This window comes from Macaca nemestrina, chromosome 17, assembly GCF_043159975.1.
Source record: "Macaca nemestrina isolate mMacNem1 chromosome 17, mMacNem.hap1, whole genome shotgun sequence".
In the NCBI taxonomy this organism is placed as follows: Eukaryota; Metazoa; Chordata; class Mammalia; order Primates; family Cercopithecidae; genus Macaca; species Macaca nemestrina.
This window is the reverse complement of record NC_092141.1, coordinates 5361185-5387264: the sequence shown is the minus strand read 5'-3', so window position 1 is coordinate 5387264 and position 26080 is coordinate 5361185. Positions and strand designations below refer to the sequence as shown.

The window sequence follows — 26080 nt, the reverse complement described above, 5'->3', positions numbered from 1 at the left end:
GTCCATGAGCTCAGTGGGCCCCTCCATTCTTTTTTTTTTTTTTTTTTTGAGACCAAGTCTCATTCTGTCACCCACGCTGGAGTGTAGTGGCACAATCTCAGCTCACTGCAACCTCCCCCTTCCAGGTTCAAGCGATTTTCCTGCCTCAGCCTCCTGAGTAGCTGGGATTACAGGTGTGTGCCAACACGCCCGCACCTGGCTAATTTTTTGTGTGTTTTTAGTAGAGACGGGGTTTCACAATGCTGGCCAGGTTGGTCTCGAACTCCTGACCTCAGGTGATCCACTCACCTCAGCCTCCCAAAGTGCTGGGATTACAGATGTGAGCCACCGTGCCCGGCTGCCCCCTCTATTCTGACTTCAGCTGAGCTCTTTCTCTCCAGTTCCAGCAGGGTTGCCTCAAAGACATCTGCCTGTGACTGCCCCACAGACCCCCCGTCAAGTTCAGCATACACCAAAAGGAACTGATGACCTACCTCCAGTCCCAAATGTCTTGTGTTCTACTATCTTCTTAGTTGCTGAAGTCAGAAACCAGTATCCTTCTCCCCACACTGCTTTGTTTCCAGAGTTCCCCATGTTACTTGTGCCTCCCACGTGGTTCTCCAATGAGTCCACGTCTCTCCATCACTGTTCTGAGGATGGATCATTGCCAGCACCTGCAAGAGAACATCAAGAGACCCCTAACTGCTCCCCTGCCTCTGGCATCTCACCTACAGTCCACTTTCTACATGGCACCCAGGGACTTGCTAAAGTGAACATCTGACCACTTCGTTCCTTTGCTTAAATATTCTCTTTGCCCATTAACCCCAGAAAAAGACCAAACCCCTTAACATGGCTTACAAGATTTGTCAGGATCTGGTCACTGATTATCTTTTGCCAAACTCTTCTCTCCCTACCCCCTTGCAACCTCCACTCCGCCCGAGTTTTTTGCTCCAGTCATTTAAAATGACCTTCACAGGCCAGGCACAGCGGCTCACACCTGTAATCCCAGCACTTTGGGAGGCCTAGGCGGGTGAATCATGAGGTCAGGAGTTTGAGACCAGTCTCACCAATTTGGTGAAAACCCGTCTCTACTAAAAATACAAAACTCAATCGGGCATGGTGGCACATGCCTGTAATTCCAGCTACTTGGGAGGCTGAGGCAGGAGAATCACCTGAACCTGGGAGGCAGAGGTTGCAGTGAGCCTAGGTTGCACCACTGCACTGTAGCCTGGGCAAAAGAGCAAGACTCCATCTCAAATAATAATAATAATAATAATAATAATAATAATAATAATAATAAAATGACCTTCACTATGGTCCCTCTTGCCCCTGTGCACAGCACCATTCCTCTGTATGAAACATTCTTCCCCACCTTTGGATCCTTCCCATTTCATCTCGGCTACCCTTTCCTCATGACCCAACGTGGGTTGGTGCCTCCTGGATGCTCTCCTTTCATAGCATTAGCATGTTATAATTATTGCGTATCTGTCTCTCTCCTCCACTAGACCCAAAGCAACATGAGGGCAGGGGATATGTCCTTCTTTCCTCTATTGTTTTCCCTGTTCCTAGCACAGTACCCAGGCACATTGTAGATGCTCAATAAATATGTTGAATAATCAATTGGGTCGAATGGATGAATCAACGAACTCCTCTGAGCTCTCACAGCTCCCATACTTGGCCCTATGGAACTACTTCTCCCTTTGTATTATCATTATTCTATATTATAATTATAATTACCTGGTTACTTGCCATTCTCCTTTCTAATCTGGGGGCTCCTTTGGGATGGAAATTGTCTCACTGCTATATTCCCAATATCCAGCACAAAGCCTGTCACATGGTAGGCAATATTTATTGACTGTTGAACATTCATGGAAAATCTATCAATCGGTTTGACCAAAAAAAAAAATTTTTTTTCTCTCGACATGAGTAATTTGTCTGAGACTTTATACAGGGAACTTATAATAAAGCCAAGTTTTCTACTAGGGAAATTGTTACTAGTTTGGATGACAGATTTAAATATATCAAGATTTCATAGGATCTTTTTGTATATTCCAGTACCACAGGAAACCCCGTCACCTATTGAATACATACTCATCAATAAATAAAGTTAGAAATAAGGGCCGGGTGTGATGGTTCATGCTTGGAATCCCAGCACTTTGGGAGGCCGAGGCGGGTGGATCACCTGAGGACAGGAGTTCGAGCTCAGCCTGGTCAACATGGTGAAACTCCGGGTCTACTAATAATACAAAAAATTAGCCAGGCGTGGTGGCGGGCACCTGTAATTCCAGCTACTTGGGAAGATGAGGCAAGAGAATTGCTTGAATCTGGGAGGCGGAGTTGCAGTGAGCTGAGATCATGACATTGCACTCCAGCCTGGGCGACAGAGTGAGACTCCATTTCCAAAAAAAAAAAAAGAAAAAAGAAAGAAGAAGATAGTTTCCATCCTAAGCTATATTGAACCTGAAGATGACTATTATGATGTTGAAATACCCACATTGAAAATCGTCATTCTAAAAGAACTCCTGTTCTGCCACCTTAACTGTTTTAAGAACTGATGCTTGGCCAGGCACAGTGGCTCACGCTTGTAATCTCAGCACTTTAGGAGGCCAAGGCAAGTGGATCACTTGAGGTCAGGAGTTGAGGCCTGGCCAACATAGTGAAACCCCATCTCTACTAAAAATACAAAAATTAGCCGGGCATGGTGGCGGGCACCTGTAATCCCAGCTACTCAGGAAGCTGAGGCAGGAGAATCACTTGAAGCTGGGAGGTGGAGGTTGCAGTGAGCCAAAATCGTGCCACTGCACTCCAGCCTGGGCGACAGAGTGAGACTCTGTCTTGAAAACATACCACAAATCAGTGGATTATAATTTTCCTTATAATAATTACTATCTGATCTTTGCAATACAAACAAGATTGTTTTCAGGAAATGCACTGGCATTACCAGCAATAAATTTTATAACTGAAGTGTATTCGTCAGGATGCTTTAGGCTGCAAAGAACAGACTATTGGCAGGGCACAGTGGCTCAAGCCTGTAGTCCCAACACTTTGGGAGGCCGAGATGGGCGGATCACGAGGTCAGGAGATCAAGACCATCCTGGCTAACACGGTGAAACCCCGTCTCTCCTAAAAAAACATATTAAAGCCGGGCGCGGTGGCTCACGCCTGTAATCCCAGCACTTTGGGAGGCCGAGGCGGGCGGATCACAAGGTCAGGAGATCGAGACCACGGTGAAACCCTGTTTCTACTAAAAATACAAAAAATTAGCCGGGCGTGTTGGCGGGCGCCTGTAGTCCCAGCTACTCAGGAGGCTGAGGCAGGAGAATGGCGTGAACCCAGGAGGCGGAGCTTGCAGTGAGCCGAGATTGCGCCACTGCACTCCAGCCTGGGCAACAGAGCGAGACTCTGTCTCAAAAAAAAAAAAAAAAACATATTAAAAAAACTAGCCAGGCGAGGTGGCGGGCGCCTGTAGTCCCAGCTACTGGGGAGGCTGAGGCAGGAGAATGGCATAAACCCAGGAGGCGGAGCTTGCAGTGAGCTGAAATCCGGCCACTGCACTCCAGCCTGGGTGACCGAGCGAGACTCTATCTCAAAAAAAAAAAAAAAAAAAAAAAAGAACAGACTATTTAACTAAAGATAACTTACACAACGAGGAGTTTATAATTTCACAAAGCAAGAAGTCTAGAGGTAAACACTCCAGAATTCATCAGCTCCATAACTTAGGAGTGTGGACCTTTGGGAGGCCGAGGTGGGTGGATCACAAGGTCAGGAGATCGAGACCATCCTGGCTAACACGGTGAAACCTCGTTTCTACTAAAAATATAAAAAATTAGCCATGTGTGGTGGTGGGTGCCTGTAGTCCCAGCTACTCGAGAGGATGAGGCAAGAGAATGGTGTGAACCCGGGAGGCAGAGGTTGCAGTGAGCTGAGATTGCGCCACTGCACTCCAGCCTGGGCGACAGAGCCAGACTTTGTCTCAAAAAAAAAAAAAAAAAGGAGTGTGGACTACTTTCAAATTGCTTAGCTTTAGCCTCATGGTGGCAAAATAGCTGCCATCACTCCAAGCATCTGTACATGATGACATTGAAAGTCAGAAAGAAAAGGGACATTACTAACATGTATCCTTTTTTTTTTTTTTTTTTTTTTTTTTTTTTGAGACGGAGTCTCGCTCTGTCGCCCAGGCTGGAGTGCAGTGGCCGGGTCTCAGCTCACTGCAAGCTCCGCCTCCCGGGTTCACGCCATTCTCCTGCCTCAGCCTCCGGAGTAGCTGGGACTACAGGCGCCCGCCACCTCGCCCGGCTAGTTTTTTGTATTTTTAGTAGAGACGGGGTTTCACCATGTTAGCCAGGATGGTCTCGATCTCCTGACCTTGTGATCCACCCGTCTCGGCCTCCCAAAGTGCTGGGATTACAGGCTTGAGCCACCGCGCCCGGCCTCCTTTTTTTTTTTTTTTGAGATGGAGTCTTGTTCTGTTGCCAGGCTGGAGAGCAGTGGCACGATCTCAGCTCACTGCAACCTCTGCCTCCTGGGTTCAAGTGATTCTCCTGCCTAAGCCTCCTGAGTAGCTGGGACTACAGGCGGGTGCCACCACACCCAGCTAATTTTTGTATTTTTAGTAGAGACCGGGTCTCTTGACCTCGTGATCCACCCGCCTCAGCCTCCCAAAGTGCTGGGATTACAGATGTGAGCCACCGCACCTGGCCATATCTCTTTTTATTAGGGAGGGGAGCCCCCAGCAACTTTCCCTAATGTCTCATTGGACTGTAGTGGTCCACATACCCAGGGTCTTAGTCCATTTGGTTTACTATAACAAAATTCCTCAGACTGGATAATTTGTTAAAAACAGAAATGTTGCTGAGAGTTCTGGAGGCTGGAGAGTCCAAGATGAAGGCACCAGCAGATTTGGTGTTTAGTGAGGGCTCACTCTCTGCTTCACACCTTCTCACCGTGTCTTCACATGGTAGAAGAGGAAGGCAGGTCTCAGGGGCCTATTTTATTTTATTATTTTTTGAGACAGAGTCTTACTTTGTCACCCAGGCTGGAGTACAGCAGCACAATCATAGCTCACTGCAGCCTCAAACTCCTGGGTTCAGGTGATCCTCTCGCTTCAGCCTCCTGAGTAGCTGGAACTACAGGCACATGCCACCACACCTGGCTTTTTTCTTTCTTCTTTCTTTTTTTTTTTTTGAGATGGAGTCTCACTCTGTTGTCCAGGCTGGAGTCCACTGGCATGATCTCGGCTCACTGCAAACTCCACCTCCCGAGTTCACGCCATTCTCCTGCCTCAGCCTCCCAAGTAGCTGGGACTACAGGCACCGCCCCCCCCACATCTGGATAATTTTTTTGTGTTTTTTTAATAGAGACAGGGGTTTCACCATGTTAGCCAGGACGGTCTCGATCTCCTGACCTTGTGATCCACCCGCCTCGGCCTCCCAAAGTGCTAGGATTACAGGCGTGAGTCACCATGCCCAGCCTATTTTCCTTCCTTCCTTCTTTCCTTTCTTTGCTTTCTTTCCTTCCTTTCCTTCCTTTTCTTCTCTTCCTTCCCTTCCTTCCTTCTTTCTCTTCTCTTTTCTTCTCTTCTTTTTTCTTTCTGGTAAAGATGGAGTCTCACTGTGTTGCCCAGGCTGGTCTCAAACTCCTGGACTCAAATGATCCTCTTGTTTCAGCCTCCCTAAATGCTGGGATTACAGGTATGAGCCACTGCACCCGGCCTGAGTCCTCTTTCATAACCGCATTAATCCCATTCATGAGGGCAGGGCCCTCATGATCTAATCCCCCCAAAGGCCCCGCTTCTTAAGACCATCATCTTGGGGGTTAGGTTTCAACATATGAATTCTGGGGGAACACAAACATAGACCATAGCATTCTGCCCCTGACCTCACAAAATCCGTGTCCTTCTCAAATGCAAAATAGATTTGTTCCATCTCAATAGCCCTAAAAGTCTTAACTCATTCCAATATCAGCTTTAGAGTCTAAGTCAACATCTCAACTAAATGTTGACTCATTCCAAGTATGGGCAAAAGTCAAGATATGATTCATCCTGAGGCAAATTGCTCTCCAATTATGAGCCTGTGAAATCAAACTACTTACACAATGTAAGTATGCTTCCAAAATACAGTGGTGGGACTGACACAGGATAGAAATTTCCATTCCAAAAGGGAGAAACAGGAAAGAAGAAAGGGGTAATGGGTGCCAAGTAAGTCCGAAACTCAACAGGGCAAACAACATTAAGTCTTAAGGTTTGAGAGTAATTTTTGACTTGACGTTCTACCCTCAAGATATTGGGATGGGGGTTTGGCCCTCAAGGCTGGGGCAGCCCCACCCCCATGGCTTTGCCGGGCACAGCCCACTCTGCAGGCAGCCCCGTCCCCATGGCTGTGCTGGGCATTGCTCTAGTGGGGGCTCTCTGCAGTGGCCCTGCCCCTTTGGCGGTGCTCTGTGGGGAAAAGAAAGAGAGATCAGACTGTTACCGTGTCTATGTAGAAAGAAGTAGACATAAGAGACTCCATTTTGTTCTGTCCTAAGAAAAATTCTTCTGTTTGAAGAGATGCTGTTAATCTGTAACCCTACCCCCAACCCTGTGCTTGCAGGGACATGTGCTGTGTTTACTCAAGGTTTAATGGATTTAGTGCTGTGCAGGATGTGCTTTGTTAAACAAGTGCTTGAAGGCAGTATGCTTGTCAAAAGTCATCACCATTCTCTAATCTCAAGTACTCAGGGACACAAACACTGCAGAAGGCTGCAGGGACCTCTGCCTAGGAAAGCCAGGTATTGTCCAAGGTTTCTCCCCATGTGATCGTCTGAAATATGGCCTCGTGGGAAGGGAAAGACCTGATGTCTCCCAGCCCGACACCTGTAAAGGGTCTGTGCTGAGCAGGATTAGTAAAAGAGGAAGGCCTCTTTGCAGTTGAGATAGAGGAAGGCATCTGTCTCCTGCTCGTCCCTGGGCAATGGAATGTCTCAGTAAAACCCAATTGTATGATCTATTTACTGAGGTAGGAGAAAATCTCCTTAGGTCTGGAGATGAGACGTGCTAGCCGCAGTGCTGCTCTTTTTTTTTTTTTTTTTTTTTTTTGAGACGGAGTCTCACGCTGTTGCCCAGGCTGGAGTGCAGTGGCGCGATCTCGGCTCACTGCAAGCTCCGCCTCCTGGGTTCACGCCATTCTCCTGCCTCAGCCTCCTGAGTAGCTGGGACTACAGGCGCCTGCCACTGCGCCCGGCTAATTTTTTGTATTTTTAGTAGAGACGGGGTTTCACTGTGGTCTCCATCTCCTGACCTTGTGATCCGCCCACCTCGGCCTCCCAAAGTGCTGGGATTACAGGCTTGAGCCACCGCGCCCGGCCAATGCTGCTCTTTAACGCACAGAAATGTTTGTGGAGATGTTTGTATACGTGCACATCAAGGCACAGCACCTTTCCTTAAATTCATTTATGACACAGAGACATTTGTTCACCTGTTTTCCTGCTGACCCTCTCCCCACTATTACCCTATTGTCCTGCCACATCCCCCTCTCCGAGATGGTAAAGATAAGGATCAATAAATACTGAGGGAACTCAGAGACCAGTGCCTGTGCAGCATGGCTCGGCTCCTTCGTATGCTGAACGCCAGTCCCCCGGGCCCACTTTTCTTTCTCTATACTTTGTCTCTGTGTCTCTTTCTTTCTCAAGTCTCTCTTTCTGAATCAGGCACATTCCTCCATATACCTCCCAACTCCCTGAGCCCAGCACAAACACATTCCTCCATATATCTCCCAATTCCCTGAGCCCAGCACAAACACATTCCTCATATATCTCCCAACTCCCTGAGCCCAGCACGAACACATTCCTCCATATTTCTCCCAAACTTCAGAAAAACACCACCTGGGAAATCTCCGATAAGGACACAGCGGGAACCAATAAAAAATGCTAAATGTATAATGTTAACCAATTGTAATGCTGTAACCAAGAGAACTACCTTGTTCCCCTGTAACTTTACATATCCTGTTTACATCGGGCTATAAAGAGCAAGCACTCGCATTGTTCGAGGCCCTCTTGTATGCTGTGGGATGGAGGGACCAAGTTCGAACTTGCAGTAAAAGATCCTTGCCGCTTGGCTTTGACTCTGGACTCTGGACTCTGGTGGTCTTCTTTGGGGAACAAACGGTCTCGGCATAACATTTCCACCTGATGAGAAATGCCCACAGGTGTGGAAGGGCAGGCCACCCCTTCAGTGCTCTGTCTGGGCCTCAAGCTTCCTACAGAAATCCCTTGAAATCTAGGTAGAGGTAGCAATGCCCTCACCAGACCGTGCACTTTGCGCAGCTGTGGAGACAAAACTGCTTGGACACTACTATGCTTTATTGTCTGTGCCTCCCAGAGGGATGGGCTTAGCCACAGTTGGGCCTACTTGAGCCATAGCTAGGGCATCCCAGAAGCCCTGCACCAGAATGCAGGGAGCAGAGCCTTGAAATCTCTTTGACTTCAAGGTCCTAGTTTTCTGGGTCTGTGATGGGCAGGGCAGCCTCTGAAGATCTTCAGAATGGTTTCAGGGTCCTTCTTCCCTGTGATGCTGAGCATCTGGCTTCCATCTCCCCACACTAACCTCCTTATCAAAAGTTTCCTCGGTCACATTCTTGGTGTTTTCTTTTCAACAAGCTTTTTCATTCTTTACAACATGGGCAGGTTGGTAAATTTCTAAACATTTAAATTCTGCTGTTTTTTTTTTTAAATCATAAATAACATCTTTGGCCAGGGGCGGTGGCTCATGCCTGTCATTGCAGCATTTTGGGAGGCTAAGACGGGCGCATTAACTGAGGTCAGAAGTTCGAGACCAGCCTGGCTAACATAGTGAAACCCCATGTCTACTAAAAATACAAAATTAGCTGGGCGTCATGGCACACACCTGTAATCCCAGCTACTCAGGAGGCTGAGGCATGAGAATCACTTGAACCCAGGAAGCGGAGGTTGCAGTGAGCCAAGATCACGCAATTGCACTCCAGCCTGGGCATTTTACTATAGGCATTCAAGAGAAGTTTTTCCACACCCTCAACACTTTACTCAGATATTTTTTTCCACCAAATATCCTATTTCATCACTCAGAATTTCTACCTTCCATAAAACACGAGGACACACAATTCAACCACATTCTTTGTCAGATAATCAGGATCATTTTTCCGCCAGTTTCCAATAACATGTTCTTCATTTCCATCTGAGACCTCATCAGAATGGCCTTTAACATCCATACTTCTACTAGCCTTCTGTTACAACCTCTTAGGTAATCTCTAAGAAAACTGAGGCTTTCTCTGCAGCTCTCTTCTTCTGAACCCTCAGGAGAATCACCCTTCACAATCTATTTACAACAATACAGGCTTTTTTGTGTGTGTGAAACAGAGTCTCATTCTGTCACCCAGGCTGAGAGTGTAGTGGCTCCATCTCGGCTCACTGCAACCTCCGCCTCCCAGGTCCAAGCGATTCTCCTGCCTCAGTCTCCCGAGTAGCTGGGATTACAGGCACGCACCACCACACCTGGCTAATTGTATTTTAGTAGAGACAGGGTTTCACCATGTTGGCCAGGCTTGTCTTGAGCTCTTGACCTCAAGCGATCCACCTGCCTTGGCCTCCCAAAGTGCTGGGATTACAGGCATGAGCCACGGCGCCTGGCCAGTTTTGACTTTTTAAACAGATTCAAATAAAGTCAGTAATCCAAAAGGCTAAGACCAACAATTCTGGTTTATCTTCCGGTTGAAAGGACCCTCCATACAGAACTCCACATCCAAACCTACTCATGCTGTATCAACAACTTTAGAACCCAGTAACTCCAGGAGTCTGGTTATTATGACAAATGAATACAGTGGACCATCTCTTCTGAGATGACAGTTCCCTCATTTAACCCCACTAATTGCTAGGTATCCCCTAAAGACAGATTTAAAAAAAAAAAAAAAAACGGCCGGGCGCAGTGACTCACGCCTGTAATTCCAGCACTTTGGGAGGCCGAGGCGGGCGAATCACGAGGTCAGGAGATCGAGACCATCCTGGCTAACATGGTGAAACCCCGTCTCTACTAAAAAAAAATACAAAAAATTAGCTGGGCGTGGTGGCGGGTGCCTGTAGTCCCAGCTACTCAGGAGGCTGAGGCAGGAGAATGGCGTGAACCCGGGAGGTGGAGCTTGCAGTGAGCTGAGATTGTGCCACTGCACTCCAGCCTGGGCGACTGAGCGAGACTCCGTCTCACAAAACAAAAAAAAACAATTTCTTGCCAGGCGCCATGGCTCACGCCTGTAATCCCAGTACTTTGGGAGGCTGAGGCAGGTGGATCACGAGGTCAGGAGATTGAGACCATCCTGGCCAAGATGATGAAACCCCGTCTCTACTAAAAATACAAAAATTAGCTGGATGTGGTGGCACGCACCTGTAGTCCAAGCTACTAGGGAGGCTGAAGCAGGAGAATCGCTTGAACCTGGGAGGTGAAGGTTGCAGTGAGCTGAGATTGTGCTACTGCACTCCAGCCTGGTGAAAGAGCGAAACTCCATCTCAAAAACAAACAAACAAAATTTCCATTTGTTTTTGTGATGTATGTTGCATCCTAGTACTATTTCTGCGTGGACATGTCTCCTGAATTGGAGTGTGCTTCTGTTTATAACCTATTCCATCTGCTTTCCCTGAGTGCACATGGATGTACTCTGTCGTGGCTAAGTGGCAGAATGGAATCTCACTTCAATTAACAGTTGGTTGCCAAAAACCTTCCAGCATAAATAGGTAACCGTTGACTGTGGTCGCATGTCATTTTACTAGAGCAGAGTGTACATATAACTACGTGCCAAACTACTGTCAGAAACAGCCAATTAATATTGCTGCACCTTGCCCCTTCAACTGTAAAACTCAACCTCTCATATTGATCAACATATTTCTTTTTTTCTAGCTGAGATTATAGCGCCCACCACCACGTCCAGCTAAATTTTGTATTTTTAGTAGAGATCAGGTTTTGCCATGTTGGTCAGGCTGCTCTCGAACTCCTGACCTCAGGTGATCCACCTGTCTCAGCCTCCCAAAGTGTTAGGATTACAGGCGTGAGCCACTGCGCCCGGCCTGATCAACATATTTCATTGCCAAAATTTAACGCCATTAAAGTTTTAGATCAGCTACACTTGAACAAGTAAATATTCTGTGAATAATTTTAAAAAGCCCTAAATTGGTTAAAATAAACTCTCATTTACAAAGTGAACTAACAGCTTTTAAGTTGTTTTCACATTAGGTCCCTCTGTATTTATTTATTTTTTTTACAAATTAGGTGTTAGTGGAACATGGTTTTAACAAAAATTGCAGAAGGTAGTATTTAAGAATAATGAAATTCCCCTGTTGTTAAAAAAGGGTTATTTGCATAACTTGTACGCTTTTACTACCCATGAGCCACCAAACAAAAATAAATTTTCCGATACATGTAATGTTGATACTGTACAAAGCTATTCTCAGTGACCAAGAGAAACTTCCTCTGAGAACATTTCAGATAAATATGACCCTGCTTTTCACAGTATTGTTTAGAAAAGATAATGAACATTTCATATACCAACTCACTATTGTATTGTATCACTAGCCTACTTTTTTTTTTTTCTTTTGCTAGCCTACTTTAATAATTTCACAATTGTTTACAATTTGAGATTTGGGAAAAACAACAACAAAAAAATCAAGGATATATACATTTCTTTTTTTTTTTTTTTGAGACAGGGTCTTACTCTGTCACCCAGGTTGGAGTGCAGTGGCACAATCTCAGCTAACTGCAACCTCCGCCTCCCACGCTAAAGCCATCCTCCCACCTCAGCTTCCAAGTGACTGGGACCACAGGCACGGACCACCATGCCTAGCTAATTTTTTTTTTTTTTTTCTTAGTAAAGGCTTCCAACTAATTTTTAAAAATTTTCTGTAGAGATAGGGTTTTGCCATGTTGCCCAGACTGGTCTCAAATTCCTGGGCTCAAGTGATTTGCCCTCCTTTGCCAGTTTGTTTGGTTTGTGTTTTTTTTTTTTTTTTTGAGACGGAGTCCTACTCTGACGCTCAGGCTAGAGTGCAGTGGCACGATCTCGGCTCACTGCAACCTCCGCCTCCTGGATTCAAGTGATTCTCCTGCCTCAGCCTCCTGAGTGGCTGGGACTACAGGCACGCACCACCTTGCCCAGCTAATTTTTATATTTTTAGTAGAGATGGGGCTTCACCATATTGGTTAGTCTGGTCTTGAACTCCTGACCTCATGATCCACCCACCTCGGCCTCCCAAAGTGCTGGGATTACAGGTGTGAGCCACCACACCTGGCCTGGTATTTTGGGGGTTCTTTTGTTTGTTTTTTGTTTTTTAAGATTAGCTTTTGGCCCAGCGAAGTGGCTCACGCCTGTAATCCCAGCACTTTGAGAGGCTGGATGGCTTGAGGTCAGGAGTTTGAGACCAGCCTGGCCAACATGATGAAACCCTATCTCTACTAAATATACAAAAAAATAGGTGTGGTGGTATGTGCCTATAATCTCAGCTACTCAGGAGGCTGAGACAGGAGAACTGCTTGAACCTGGCAGGTGGAAGTTGCAGTGAGCCAAGATTGCACCACTGCACTCCAGCCTGGGTGACGGAATGAGACTCCTACTAAAAAAAAACACACAAAAAAAAAGCCAGGCACAGAGGCTTACGCCTATTTGGGAGGCCAAGGCGGGTGGATCACGAAGTGAGGAGTTTGAAACCAGCCTGGCCAACACGGTGAAACCCCATCTGTACTAAAACACAAAAAAATTAGCCGGGCGTGGTGGTTGCGCGCCTGTAATTCCAGCTTCTAAGGAAGTTGAGGCAGGGGAATCACTTGAACCCGGGAGGCGGAGGTTGCAGTGAGCCAAGATCGCGCCACTGCACTCCAGCCTGGCAACAGAGCAAGACACAATCTCAAAATAAATAAATAAAATAAAATAAAATAAAAAATTAGCTTTAGCCACTTTGGAGAGCAATTTGGCAACACCTAGTAAAACTGAAATTGTGGACACCGTAAAACACAGCAACTCCACTTCGAGATAGATACCCTAGAACAGCAGTTCCCAACCTTTTTGGCACTAGGGACGGGTTGAGTGCCAAAGCGGGGAATGGTTTTGGTATGAAACTGCTCCACTTTAGATCATCAGCCATTACATTCTCTTAAAAGGCGTGCAACCCAGAGTCCTCATGTGTGCAGTTCACAATAGGGTTCGTGCTCCTATGAGAATCTAATACCGCCCCTGATCTAACAGGCTCAGGCAGTTAACGCTCGCTTGCCCTCCACTTACTTCCTGCTGTGCAGCCTGGTTCCTAACAGGCCACAGACTGTACTGGTCCAGGCTCGGGCAATGGGGACCCTTGCCCTAGAAGAGTGGGTCTCAAACCATTCAGTACCAGGTCTCCATTGCACTTAAAAATGATGGAGAGCCAGGCTCAGTGGCAAGAGCTTGTAGATCCACCTACTTGGGAGGTTGAGGTGGGTGGATTGCTTGAGCCCAGGAGTTAGAGGCCAGCCTGGGCAACATAGCAAGACTCAATCTCTACAAAAACTAAAAATAAAAATGTTAGCCAGGCATAGTGGTGAGCACCTGTAGTCCCAGCTACTTGGGAGGCTGAGTCAGGAAGATCACTTGAGCCCAAGAGTTTGAGGCTGCGGAGAGCCATGGTAATGCCACTGCACTCCAGCCTGGGCAACAGAGTGAGACCCTGTCTCAAAAAAATAATAAAATAACTATATTTTCCGAAACAAAAAAATTAGTGAGAAAAGTGTCATTTTTCTCACTGTATGTTACATTTTTTTTTTTTTTTCAAATCTCATATCTGGCTTAATAGAAAACATCTGGATTCTCATATCTGCTTCTGCTGTCAATTTGTTGCAATATCGTATGTCATGTAGCCTCATGGAAAGGTCCACTGAACATTCATGAGAAGAGTGAGCATGAAAACGGCCAAATAACATCTTAATATTATTATGAAAATTGTTTTGGTCTCATGGCCCAGACCACTCTTTGAGAACCACTGCCCTAGAGAAACTCAAGTGCACGTATAAAATGTTCTTTGTAGTATTATTTGTTATAATGAGAAGGTGGAACCAACCTATCTGTCCATCAATAAGGGACCATAAGATCCACAGGGACTACATTGGTGTTGCTTTGCTCACGATTGCATTTCCAGTAACTTAGCACATGTTAGCACCCAATAGGTACTCAGTCAACTTTTGTGGAAGTAGAGAAGGAAGGGAGAGAGGCAGAAAAGAAGAAAGTGAGGAGGTAAAGATACTGTTCTGCAACCTGCTATTTTAATTTAACTCTAGCTCATGGACATCTTTTCACAGTTTTAGACTCTTTGTTCACAGGGTAGGAATACACAAAGGCCAGAGGACTCTTGCATAATGGGAAGCTTATTTTTTTTATTGTCTAAAAATAAAGGCATATTTAAGATGTCTCTTTAGGCCGGGCGCGGTGGCTCGCGCCTGTAATCCCAGCACTTTGGGAGGCCGAGGCGGGCGGATCACCTGAGGTCATGAGTTCGAGACTAGCCTGACCAACACGGAGAAACCCTATCTCTACTAAAAATACAAAAATTAGCCTGGCATGGTGGCGCATACCTATAATCCCAGCTACGTGGGAGGCTAAGGCAGGAGAATCGCTGAACCCAGTAGGTGGAGGTTGTGGTGATCCAAGATCGGGCCATTGCACTCCATCCAGCCTGGGCAACAAGAGCAAGACTTCGTCTCAAAAAAAAAAACAAAAACAAAAAAAAAGTCTGTTTAATACAACCACGGGCTGCAGGTCACTGCCACCTAGTGGTGCATTAAGAAGTTCACACATGAGGCCAGGTGCGACGTGGGCGGATCACCTGAGATCAGGAGTTTGAGATCAGCCTGGCCAACATGGCGAAACCCCGTCTCTACTGAAAATACAAAAATTAGCTGGGCATGTTGGCATACGCCTGTAATCCCAGCTACTCCAGAAGCCTGAGGCAGGAGAATCGCTTGAACCCGGAAGGCAGAGGTTGAGGTGAGCTGAGATTAGGCCATTGTACTCTAGCCTGGGCAACAAGAGCGAAACTCCACTCTGTCTCAAAAAAACAAAAACAAACAAACAAACTGTCTTTTGTATGCTGCTGAGATGGCTGACGGCTGGGAGCCCCTAGGTAACTTCAGGATGTGGGCTGGTTGCCAAAAAGATCAAGGCAGGATTAGAGGGTTGAGACTTTCAGTCTCTTCTTCCAACCTCCGAGGGAGGGAAGGGAGAGGGGCTGAAGACTGAGCTCATCACCAATGGCCAATGATTTAATCAATCATGCCTACGTAATGAAGCCTTCATAAAAACTCCACAGGATGGAGTTCTAGGAGCTTCCAGATAGCTGAACATGTGGAAGACGGTGGATGGTTCCTGGAGGATGGCACTCAGAGAGGGCATGGAAGCTCCACACCACTTTCTGCATACCTTGCCCTATGCATCTCTTCCATCTAGTTATTAACCTATGTCCTTTGTAATATCCTTTATAATAAACGGGTAAATATAAGTAAGGTGTTTCCCTGAGTTCTGTGAGCTGTCCTACCAAACCCTAGGAAGGATTTGTGGGAAGCTCGCTTTAGAGCCAGTTTGTCAGAAATAACAGGTCACAACCGAGGGTTTGTAACTGGCATCTGAAGTGGGCAGTAGTCTTGTGGGACTGCAGGATCTAACACTATCTCCAGGTAGTGTCAGATTGAATTGAATTAGAGGACAGCTATCTGGTGTTTGCTAGAGAATTGCTTTGTGTGTGGAGAAAGCCCCAACCCATCTGGTGTCAGAAGTATTGTGTTGAGTGACCGTATAAGACAGTAAAGAGGGCCAGGCTCGGTGGCTCACACCTGTAATCCCAACACTCTGGGAGGCTGAGGCAGGCAGATCATGAGGTCAAGAGATCGAGACCATCCTAGTCAACATGGTGAAACCCCGTCTCTACTAAAATTGCAAAAATTAGCCAGTTTTGGTGATGCACGCCTGTAGTCCCAGCTACTCGGGAGGCTGAGGCAGGAGAATCACTTGAACCCAGGAGGCGGAGGTTGCAGTGAGCCGAGATCATGCCACTGCACTCCAGCCTGGTGACAGAGCGAGATTCCGTCTCAAAAAAAAAGCTCCAAGACCTTTCACGGTGGCTCACGCCTGAAATCCCAGCAGTTTGGGTTTGGGAGGCCGAGATGGGAGGATTGCTTGAGCCCAGGAGTTCGAGACTAGCCTGGGCAACATAGTGAGACTCAGTTTCTCCAAAAGTACAAAAATGATCTGGGTGTGGTCATGTGCACCTGTGGTCTCAGCTACTCGGGATGCTGAGGTGGGAGGATTGTTTCAGCCTGGAACGTTGAAGCTGCGCTGAGCTGTGATTGCACCACCATACTCCAGCGTGGGCCACAGAACAAAGCCTCCCATCTCACTTAAAAAAAAAAAAAAAAAGAAAGAAAGAAAAGAAATCTGATAGGGCCAGGGGTGGTGGCAGGTTTGGCTCACGCCTGTAATCCTAGCACTCTGGGAGTCTAAAGTGACAGGATTGCTTGAAGCCAGGAGTTCCAGAGCAGCATGGTCGATATAGGCAGACTCCACATCTACAAAAAAAAAAAAAAAAAAAAAAGAAAAAAAAATTAGCCAGGCATGGTGGCAGCGCCTGTAGTCCCAGCCACTCGGGAGGCTGAAGGATCACTTGAGCCCAGGAGGATGAGGCTGCAGTGAGCTATGATAATGCCACTGACAGAGACCTTGTCTCCTTTTTTTTTTTTTTTTTTTCAGACGGAGTCTGGCTCTGTCGCCCAGGCTGGAGTGCAGTGGCCGGATCTCAGCTCACTGCAAGCTCCGCCTCCCGGGTTCACGCCATTCTCCTGCCTCAGCCTCCCGAGTAGCTGGGACTACAGGCGCCCGCCACCTCGCCCGGCTAGTTTTTTGTACCTTTTAGTAGAGACGGGGTTTCACCGTGTTAGCCAGGATAGTCTCGATCTCCTGACCTCGTGATCCGCCCGTCTCAGCCTCCCAAAGTGCTGGGATTACAGGCTTGAGCCACCGCGCCCGGCCGACCTTGTCTCTTAAACAAAAAAAAAAAAACAAAAAAAAAAACAAAAAAAAAAATCTGGTAGGGCTAGTTGTCGTCAGAACCATTTTACATGTGTATGAACATTTTCTTGTATTTCTTTTTTTTTTTTTTTTTTTGAGACGGAGTCTTGCTCTGTCGCCCAGGCTGGAGTGCAGTGGCCAGATCTCAGCTCACTGCAAGTTCCACCCACCGGGTTCACACTATTCTCCTGCCTCAGCCTCCCGAGTAGCTGGGACTACAGGCGCCCGCCACCTCGCCCGGCTAGTTTTTTTTTTTTGTATTTTTTAGTAGAGACGGGGTTTCACCGTGTTAGCCAGGATAGTCTCGATCTCCTGACCTCGTGATCCGCCCATCTCGGCCTCCCAAAGTGCTGGGATTACAGGCTTGAGCCACCGCGCCCGGCCTTGTATTTCTTATACTACTTTTAAAATAACAAAATAAAGTTTTTAAAAAATTTATTTTAAGAACCAAGATCTGCATAAGCCAGAAAAATGAAAATGGGAGGCAGTAGGTTGGGGAAGATAGTAGTTGCATTTTTTTGTTGAGAAATATATGTCATGCCGAAAGTGGCTATTTCGACTTTTTAGTCTTAAAAAGAATAGCTCTGGCCGGGCGCGGTGGCTCAAGCCTGTAATCCCAGTACTTTGGGAGGCCGAGATGGGCGGATCACGAGGTCAGGAGAGCAAGACCATCCTGGCTAACACGGTGAAACCCCGTCTCTACTAAAAAATACAAAAAAACTAGCCAGGTGAGGTGGCGAGCACCTGTAGTTCCAGCTACTCGGGAGGCTGAGACAGGAGAATGGCGTGAACACGGGAGGCGGAGATTGCAGTGAGCCGAGATCACGCCACTGCACTCCAGCCTGGGCGACAGAGCCAGACTCCGTCTCAAAAAAAAAAAAAATAGCTCTTCTTTTTGATCTCCTTTAGAGTTCACATGCTACCCCTGTCAGTGGCATGGATTCATTATGTAATTTATTCATTCTGCAAATATGTATGGAGTGCTGGCTCTGTGCCAGACACTGGTAATACAAGGAATGTTGAGCAAAACCCAAGGCTCTCTCAGGGAACTTGAAGTCATGTGGAACTCTTTTAAGTCATGCATGTTATCCCTTTTCCTATCATGTATGCCACAAATATTTTCCTTTTTAATACTTTCACGATCTGCACCATTTCTTTTCTTTTCTTTTTTTTTTTTTTTTTTTTTTTTGAGGCAGAGTCTTGCTCTGTCGCCCAGGCTGGAGTGCAGTGGCGCAATCTCAGCTCACTGCAAGCTCCGCCACCCAGGTTCACGCCATTCTCCTGCTTCAGCCTCCCCAGTAGCTGGGACTACAGGCGCCCGCCACCATGCCCGGCTAATTTTTTTGTATTTTTAGTAGAGACAGGGTTTCACCGCATTAGCCAGGATGGTCTCAATCTCCTGACCACGTGATCCACCCGCCTCCGCCTCCCAAAGTGCTGGGATTACAGGCCTGAGCCACTGCTCCGGGCCCTTTTTTTCTTTTCTTTTCTTTTTTTTTTTTTTTTTGAGATGGAGTCTTGCTCTATTGCCCAGGCTGGAGTGCAGTGGTGCCATCTCAGCTCACTGCAAGCTCCGCCTCCTGGATTCACGCCATTCTCCTGCCTCAGCCTTCCGAGTAGCTGGGACTACAGACGCATGCTGCCACGCCTGGCTTTTTTTTTTTTTTTTTTTTTTTTTGAGACGGAGTCTCGCTCTGTCGCCCAGGCTGGAATGCAGTGGCCGGATCTCAGCTCACTGCAAGCTCCGCCTCCCGGGTTTACGCCATTCTCCTGCCTCAGCCTCCCGAGTAGCTGGGATTACAGGCGCCCGCCACCTCGCCCGGCTAGTTTTTTGTATTTTTTTAAGTAGAGACAGGGTTTCACCGGGTTAGCCAGGATGGTCTCGATCTCCTGACCTCGTGATCCGCCCGTCTCGGCCTCCCAAAGTGCTGGGATTACAGGCTTGAGCCACCGCGCCCGGCCCTTTTTTTGTATTTTTTAGTAGAGACAGAGTTTCACCATGTTGGCCAGGCTGGTCTTGAACTCCTGACCTCAAGTGATCCACCCGCCTCAGCCTCCCAAAGTGCTAGGATTACAGGCAAGAGCCACCTCACCCACCCTGCACGATTTTTTAAAAACCCACTTATTTTATTTTATTGATTTATTAAACTTTAAGTTCTAGGGTACATGTGCACAACGTGCAGGTTTGTTACATAGGTATACATGTGCCATGGTGGTTTGCTGCACCCATCAACTCGTCATTTACATTAGGTATTTCTCCTAATGCTATCCCTCCCCCAGTCCCCCTCCCCCGGGAAAGGCCCTGGTATGTGATGTTCCCTGCCCTCTGTCCATGTGTTTTCATTGTTCATCTCCCACTTAAGAGTTCTAACTCATTTTTGGCTCCCAGGGGATCCCGGCGTCTTAGCTGTGGATCTCCCAATACTTGCAGGTCACAGGGCCACAGAGGCTGGGCCTCTAGGAGCAGAGGGCACACAACAGTCTGGTTTTAAAATTTTTTTGAGATGGTGTCTTGCTCTGTTGCCCAGGCTGGAGTGGAGTGCTTGGATTTCGGCTCACTGCAACCTCTGCCTCCTGGATTCAAGCAATTTTCCTGCCTCAGCCTCCCGAGTAGCTGGGACTACAGGCACCCGCCATCATTCCCAGTTATTTTTTTTTGTATTTTTAGTAGAGAGGGGAGTTTCACCATGCTGGCCAGGCTGGTCTTGAACTCCTGAGATTCGCCCTCCTAGGCCTCCCAAAGTGCTGGGATTACAGGTGTGAGCCACCGTGCCCAGCCTTAAAAACCCATTTCTAAATTCCAAAGAATAACTTCTATTAGTTATTCACTCTTATTAAGAGAGATAAAGCAAAACGAACTGTAAAAGCAACTATAACTGAACTCTATTTGAGACATGGCTCAGTATTTCAATGAAAATTTAACACAGTCTATGAAATACTATCTCAAATGTAGCTGTGCAAATTAAGGAACAAATAGTAGTAGCTGCATTTACAAATTCAAGAGTGAGACGTGCATAATTCGAGCAACCCAAAGTTTGGGACAGAGATAGGAGAAGCCAAAGTGATTAGTGTACTGACATTTTTGTGTGGGAAAGGCTTGGCGTTGGACATCTTACATCTTTACATACATATATAACTCTCACCACGATCCTATGCGATGCGAACTAACATCATCTCCATAGTAATAACTAATATGTATCTGGCCTTTGCCACATGCAAACTTCACATACATATGTCAGTGAGGTCGGTCCTATTATTTACCTCACTTTACAAACGAAGCAACGGAGGCATGAAGAAGCTATTAATAGGTAACTTGTTCAAAGTCACATAGCCCCTAAGTGGTGGGGCAAGAATTCTGACTGAGTGCCTGACTTTCTCACTTCAGAACCTACACTTTTAAACATTATACAGTCTTTGTTGGGCTCTGTATCGCCTAACCTTTGACAGGGCATTGCAAATATAAGTCATGAATGAATGAGACCACAAACGCATGCAGGAACAAAAACAAAAGATGAAAACAGAACAGGCAGTACAAGAGTTCGAGACCAGCCTGGCCAACATGGCGAAACCCCGTCTCTACTAAAAATACAAAAATTAGCAGGGCGTGGTGGTGGGCGCCCTGCCAGCTACTGGGGAGGCCGAGGCAGGAGAATCGCTTGAACCTGGCAGATGGAGGTTGCAGTGAGCTGAGATCTCACCATTGCACTCCAGCCTGGGCGACAGAGCGAGACTCCATCTCAAACAAAACACAACAAAAGGGAAGAACAAAAACGTAGTTACTTGGAGGGGTCACCCACCCCAGACCCGACTATGCCAAAGCCCCAACCCTAACCGTGTCTGGGAGCAGCTGAGGACTCTGCGTCTGGGTGGTAACCGTGGTAACCCGCTAGCGCGCAGCCGGCCCTCCGGAAGTCAGACTTCGCCGGGCCGAGCGAGTTACGCCAGCGCCGACTGGCGTCCTGGCGGAGTCTGCACAGACACACCTCATCGATGGGAGGCGGCCACGGGAGCGCGCGCGGATTGGCTGGAGCAGACGGGAGTCGGCTGGGCGCGGCGCTGACTGGGAGACCGCAGTGCCGGGGAGCGCACCAAAGTTCTCGCGTGGCCCAGGCGCGGGGCCCAAGATGGTGGCGTTAGAAGCCCCGACTCAGTGATGGCGACCGTGGAGGGGCCCCCTACCGAGCGGGAGGCTGGGGGTGGCCCGGAGGTGAGACCCCGCTGCCTTCACAGAGTTGGGGGCCGCGGCGCCTGCGTCCTCCGGCAGGCTAGGAGTGGAGCAGAACTCATATGCCTATGCGGAGAGGCCTGGGGGACCTCAGGAGGATGTAGGCTCCGGGTGCGCACGGCTGGGCCTTCTTGCTCTCGGTAGGCTTCTTGGTCTCCACGTGCCCCGCTCTCGGTCCGTCCCGCTACTCTTGCCTGTTCCAGTTCCCTCCTGTGGGTACCGCTAACGGCATCTTCCCGAGGCCCAGAATCCACCGTCAGGCATAAATTGATTATTCCTCACCCAAAGCTGTGCCAGGTATATTTGTATATGTAACCAAATCTGGTTTCTGCATCCCACGAGTGACCCCGCTGGGGAGACTAGACTAAGCTACAGGAATGAACTGTATGGTTCAGGTATGTTCTGCTACTCAGTCTAAAATATTAGGACTGTTAAGAGTTCAGACAAGGGAGGGATTTAGCTGGGCTGGTCTCTTTGTAAGGGTCTACATTCCTTTTAGGAGCAGCTTTGAAGGGGTGGCCTGCCCCTCCACAGCTGTGGGCGTTTCTCGTCCTGTGGAATGAGAGACTTGAGAAAAGAAACAGACACAGAGACAAAGTACAGAGAAAGAAAAGTAGGCCTAGGGGACCGGCGCTCAGCATACGGAGCTTTGAGTTCCCTCAGTATTTATTGATCATTATTTTTACCATCTCAGAGAGGGGGATGTGGCAGGACAATAGGGTAATCGAGCGGAGAGGGTCAGCAGGAAAACGTGAACAAAGATCTCTGTCATAAATAAGTTTAAGGAAAGGTGCTGTGCCTTGATGTGCACGTATACAAACATCTCCACAAACATTTCTGTGCATTAAAGAGCAGCACTGCCACTAGCACTTCTCACCTCCAGCCCTAAGGCAGTTTTTTCCTCTCTCAGTAAATAGAACATACAATCCATTGGAGGAGCAGGAGACAGATGCCTTCCTCTATCTCAACTGCAAAGATGCTTTCCTCTTTTATTAATCCTCCTCAGCACAGACCCTTTACAGGCTGGGGGACGGTCTGGTCTTTCCCTTCCCACGAGGCCATATTTCAGACTATCACATGAGGAGAAACCTTGGACAATACCTGGCTTTCCTAGAGGTCCCTGCGGCTTTTCGCAGTGTTTGTGTCCCTGGGTACTTGAGATTAGAGAATGGTGATGACTTTTAACAAGCATGCTGCCTTCAAGCACCTGTTAACAAAGCACATCCTGCATAGCACTAAATCCATTAAACCTTGAGTAAACACAGCAGATGTCTCTGCAAGCACAGGGTTGGGGGTAGGGTTACAGATTAACAGCATCTCAAGGCAGAAGAGTTTTTCTTAGTACAGAACAAAATGGAGTGTCTACGTCTACTTATTTCTACACAGACACCGTAACAGTCCGATCTTTCTTTTCCCCACAAGCTTCAAAAGTCATGTTGTTTGGGAACTCTTCCCGGATTGCCACCACAGCGCTTTTAGCATCTAATTCATAGGCTCTTACTACCTTGTTTCGTGTGTGTGTGTCTTCCTCTAGGCATAGACTCTTTGTTTAGCTTCACCTAATGCATTCCCATGAATGTGAATTAAAAAGGATTGACATAGTTACAAGATACTAAGAACTGGGCATGAAATAGTGGTATTTCCTAAGTTAAAAAATGGTGGCCCCTGGGCCAGCTTTGAGTGTAGACACATTTTCTTGGCTCATGCTCTTTGTTTTTATTCGAATTAATGGCCAACTTACTTTTTTTCTTGAGACAAGAGTCTTGCTCTGTCACCAGGCTGGAGTGCGGTGGGGCAATCTTGGCTCACTGCAACCTCCGCCTCCCGGGTTCAAGCGATTCTCCTGCCTCAGCCTCCTGAGTAGCTGGGGTTACAGGCGCCTGCCACCATGCCCAGCTAATTTTTGTATGTTTAGTAGAGACAGGGTTTCACCATGTTGGTCAGGCTGGTCTCGATCTCCTGACCATGTGTCCACCTGCTTTAGCCTCCCAAAGTGCTGGGATTACAGGCATGAGCAACCGTGCCTGGAGTTTTTTGTTTTTTTTTTTTTTTTTTTTTTTTTGAATCAATTATGCCTACTTAATGAAGCCTCCATTAAAACCTCAAAGGATGGAGTTTGGAGAGCTTCCAGATAGCTGAACACATAGAGGTTCCTGGAGAGTGGTGTGCCCAGAGAGGGCATGGAAGCTCTGCTCCCCGTCCCACTTGGCTTGCCTTATGCATCTCTTCATCTGTGTCCTTTGTAATATCCTTTATAATAAACTGGTAAATATAAGTACATGTTTCCCTGAGTTCAGTGGCAGACTTTGCCACTCTAGCAAATAATTTAACCCAATAAGGGAGCTTGGGATCCCTGATTTATAGCTGGTCGGTCAGAAGCACAGGTAAAACAACCTGGGACTTGTGATTGGCATCAGAAGTGCGGTGCAGTCTGGTGAATTGAGTCCTCAACCTTGGGATTTGACGCCATCTCCAGGTAGATAGTGTCCGAATTGAACTGAATTAGAGAACACCTAGCTGTTGTTGCTGCAGAATTTATTGCTTGCTTGGTGTGTGTGGGAAAACCCCAAAATATTTGGTCAGAGGGTATCGTGGCTCTGTAACCGCCCAGTGGGATCACCTTGCCCACTGCCTAGACAGAGCCAATTTATCAAGACACAGGAATTTATCAAGAAAGGGGAATTGCAACGGAGGAAGAGTAATTCATGCAGAGTCGGCTATGCAGGAGACGGGAGTTTTATTATTAAACAGCCTCCCAGAGCAATCGTAGATCAGAGTTTTTGAGGATAATTTGGCGTATGGGCTTGGAAAGTGGGAAGTGCTAATTGGTTGGGTTGAAGATGAACTCATCGAGGGGTGAAGTGAGTTCTACTTTCTGACTTACGCTCCCAGGTGGGATTGCAGAACCGGTTGATCCAGGTTATCGGTCTGGGTGGTGTCATTTGCTGCACTGGAATGCAGGGTCCACAAAATATCTCAAGCACTGATCTTAGGTTTTGCAACAGTGATGTTATTCCCAAGGGCAATTTGGGGAGGTTCAAACTCTTGTAGAGGCTGTATGGCCCCTAATTGTAATTTCTAATCTTGTAGCTAATTTGTTAGCCCTACAAAGGCAGACTGGTCCCCAGGCAAGAAGGGGTTTTTCAGGAAAGGGCTGTTATCAATTTTGTTTCAGCATTTAATCTATAAACTAAATTCCTTCCCAGGGCTAGTTTGACCTATGCCTTTGTTCATACCAGGAATGAACAAAGACTGTTTAGAGGTTAGAAGATGGGGTTAGTTAGGTCTGCTCTCTTTCACTGCCATAATTTCCTCAATTATAATTTTGCAAAGGCAGTTTCAGCTCTTGCCTGTTATCCCAACGATTCAGGAGGCTGAGGCAGGAGGATGGTTTGAGGCCAGGAGTTCAAGGCTGCAGTGAACTATGATGGCACCACTGCACTCCAGCCTGGGTGATAGCAAGACCCTCATCCCTAAAACTAAAAATAATTAAAATAAACATTTGGTTACACAAGTCTTCTGTGTTGACTGACTGTGGTGTAAGGGCAGAGGGAAAACGTTTTTTTTTTTTTCCGTTAGACCATTCTTTTACAATGCCCTCTTAATTCCTGAGGGTTCATCTTAATTCACTTCTTTATTGGCTATATGTCTTTGCAATAGTTATTTTCAAAAAGGGCTTACAACTCTCATACTCCCTAAGTTTTTACATAACTGGAAATGTTTGCCTATTGCTTTTAATGCAAGAGAACACTTTACTGGGTAAAAAAATTATCGGCTCACACTGTTTCTCCTTGGAATTATATGGGCATTATTAAATCTGGTATGGAGTATAACTGGGGAAGGACAAAGTCAACCTGAAATTCTGTCTTGCACACTACTTCCTTTTCTGCCTAGATGCCCATTTGCTCATTTATTCCTGAAATTTAATTACTTCAAAAGGACATGTCTCAGTTTTGACTCTTCTGTCTACTTTTTATGAGCTACAATTTACCTTTCCAATAGATCTAAGTGTTTATTTCAGCAACATTTTCCTCTGTGTTTATTTCAGCAACATTTTCCTCTGTTACATAGTGATTTTTTTCTTTTTTAATGTTCTTTTTTTTTTTTTTTTTTGAGACGGAGTTTTGCTCTTGTTGCCCAGGCTGGAGTGCAATGGCGCGATCTCGGCTCACCACAACCTCCGCCTCCCGGGTTCAAGTGATTCTCCTGCCTCAGCCTCCCGAGTAGCTGGGACTACAGGCACATGCCACCATGCCCAGCTAATTTTGTGTGTTTAGTAGACACAGGATTTCTCTATGTTGGTCAGGCTGGTCTCGAACTCCTGACCTCTGGTGATCCGCCTGCCTCGGCCTCCCAAAGTGCTGGGATTACAGGCATGAGCCACTGTGCCCGGCCTATGTTTGCTCTTTTCTTTAGGAACACTAATTATATGTATTTGATTATCTTTCTTTAATTACTTGTTTTCTCTGTAATCACATTTGTATTCATTTCATTTTTTATTATTTCTCCAGGCTTCATTGTGACCTTGTCGTGATTATTTTCGTTGTTCCTTATGTGAATTTCATTTACATAATGCTTTTCATTTGCCCTTCCATTTATTTCCTCAGCTTTGTCAAGTCACTTCTCACTTCTTTTTATTGCTTTCTAATCTAATTTGTTTTTGTCCAAGCATGGTGGCTCATGTCTGTAATCTCAGCACTTTGGGAGACTGAAGGATTGCTTGAGGCCAGGAGTTTGAGACCAGCCTGGGCAACATAGTGAGATCTTCTCTCTACAAAAAATTGTTTTAAACTAGCTGGATATG

General features: G+C 46.8%; 1 long non-coding RNA gene across 1 annotated transcript in view; it reads right to left on the bottom strand.

The window, feature by feature from the left end:
• The window catches only part of LOC139359426 (uncharacterized), a 45679-nt gene extending 24465 nt beyond the window's left edge, over positions 1-21214 (bottom strand). Inside the window, exons 1-2 of the long non-coding RNA XR_011615336.1 lie at positions 20884-21214; positions 474-653 (exon numbers count right to left, since the gene is read on the bottom strand). This is a non-coding gene — a long non-coding RNA (uncharacterized lncRNA). The remainder of the gene's footprint in view (positions 1-473; positions 654-20883) is intronic.
• Positions 21215-26080: the final 4866 nt, after the last annotated feature.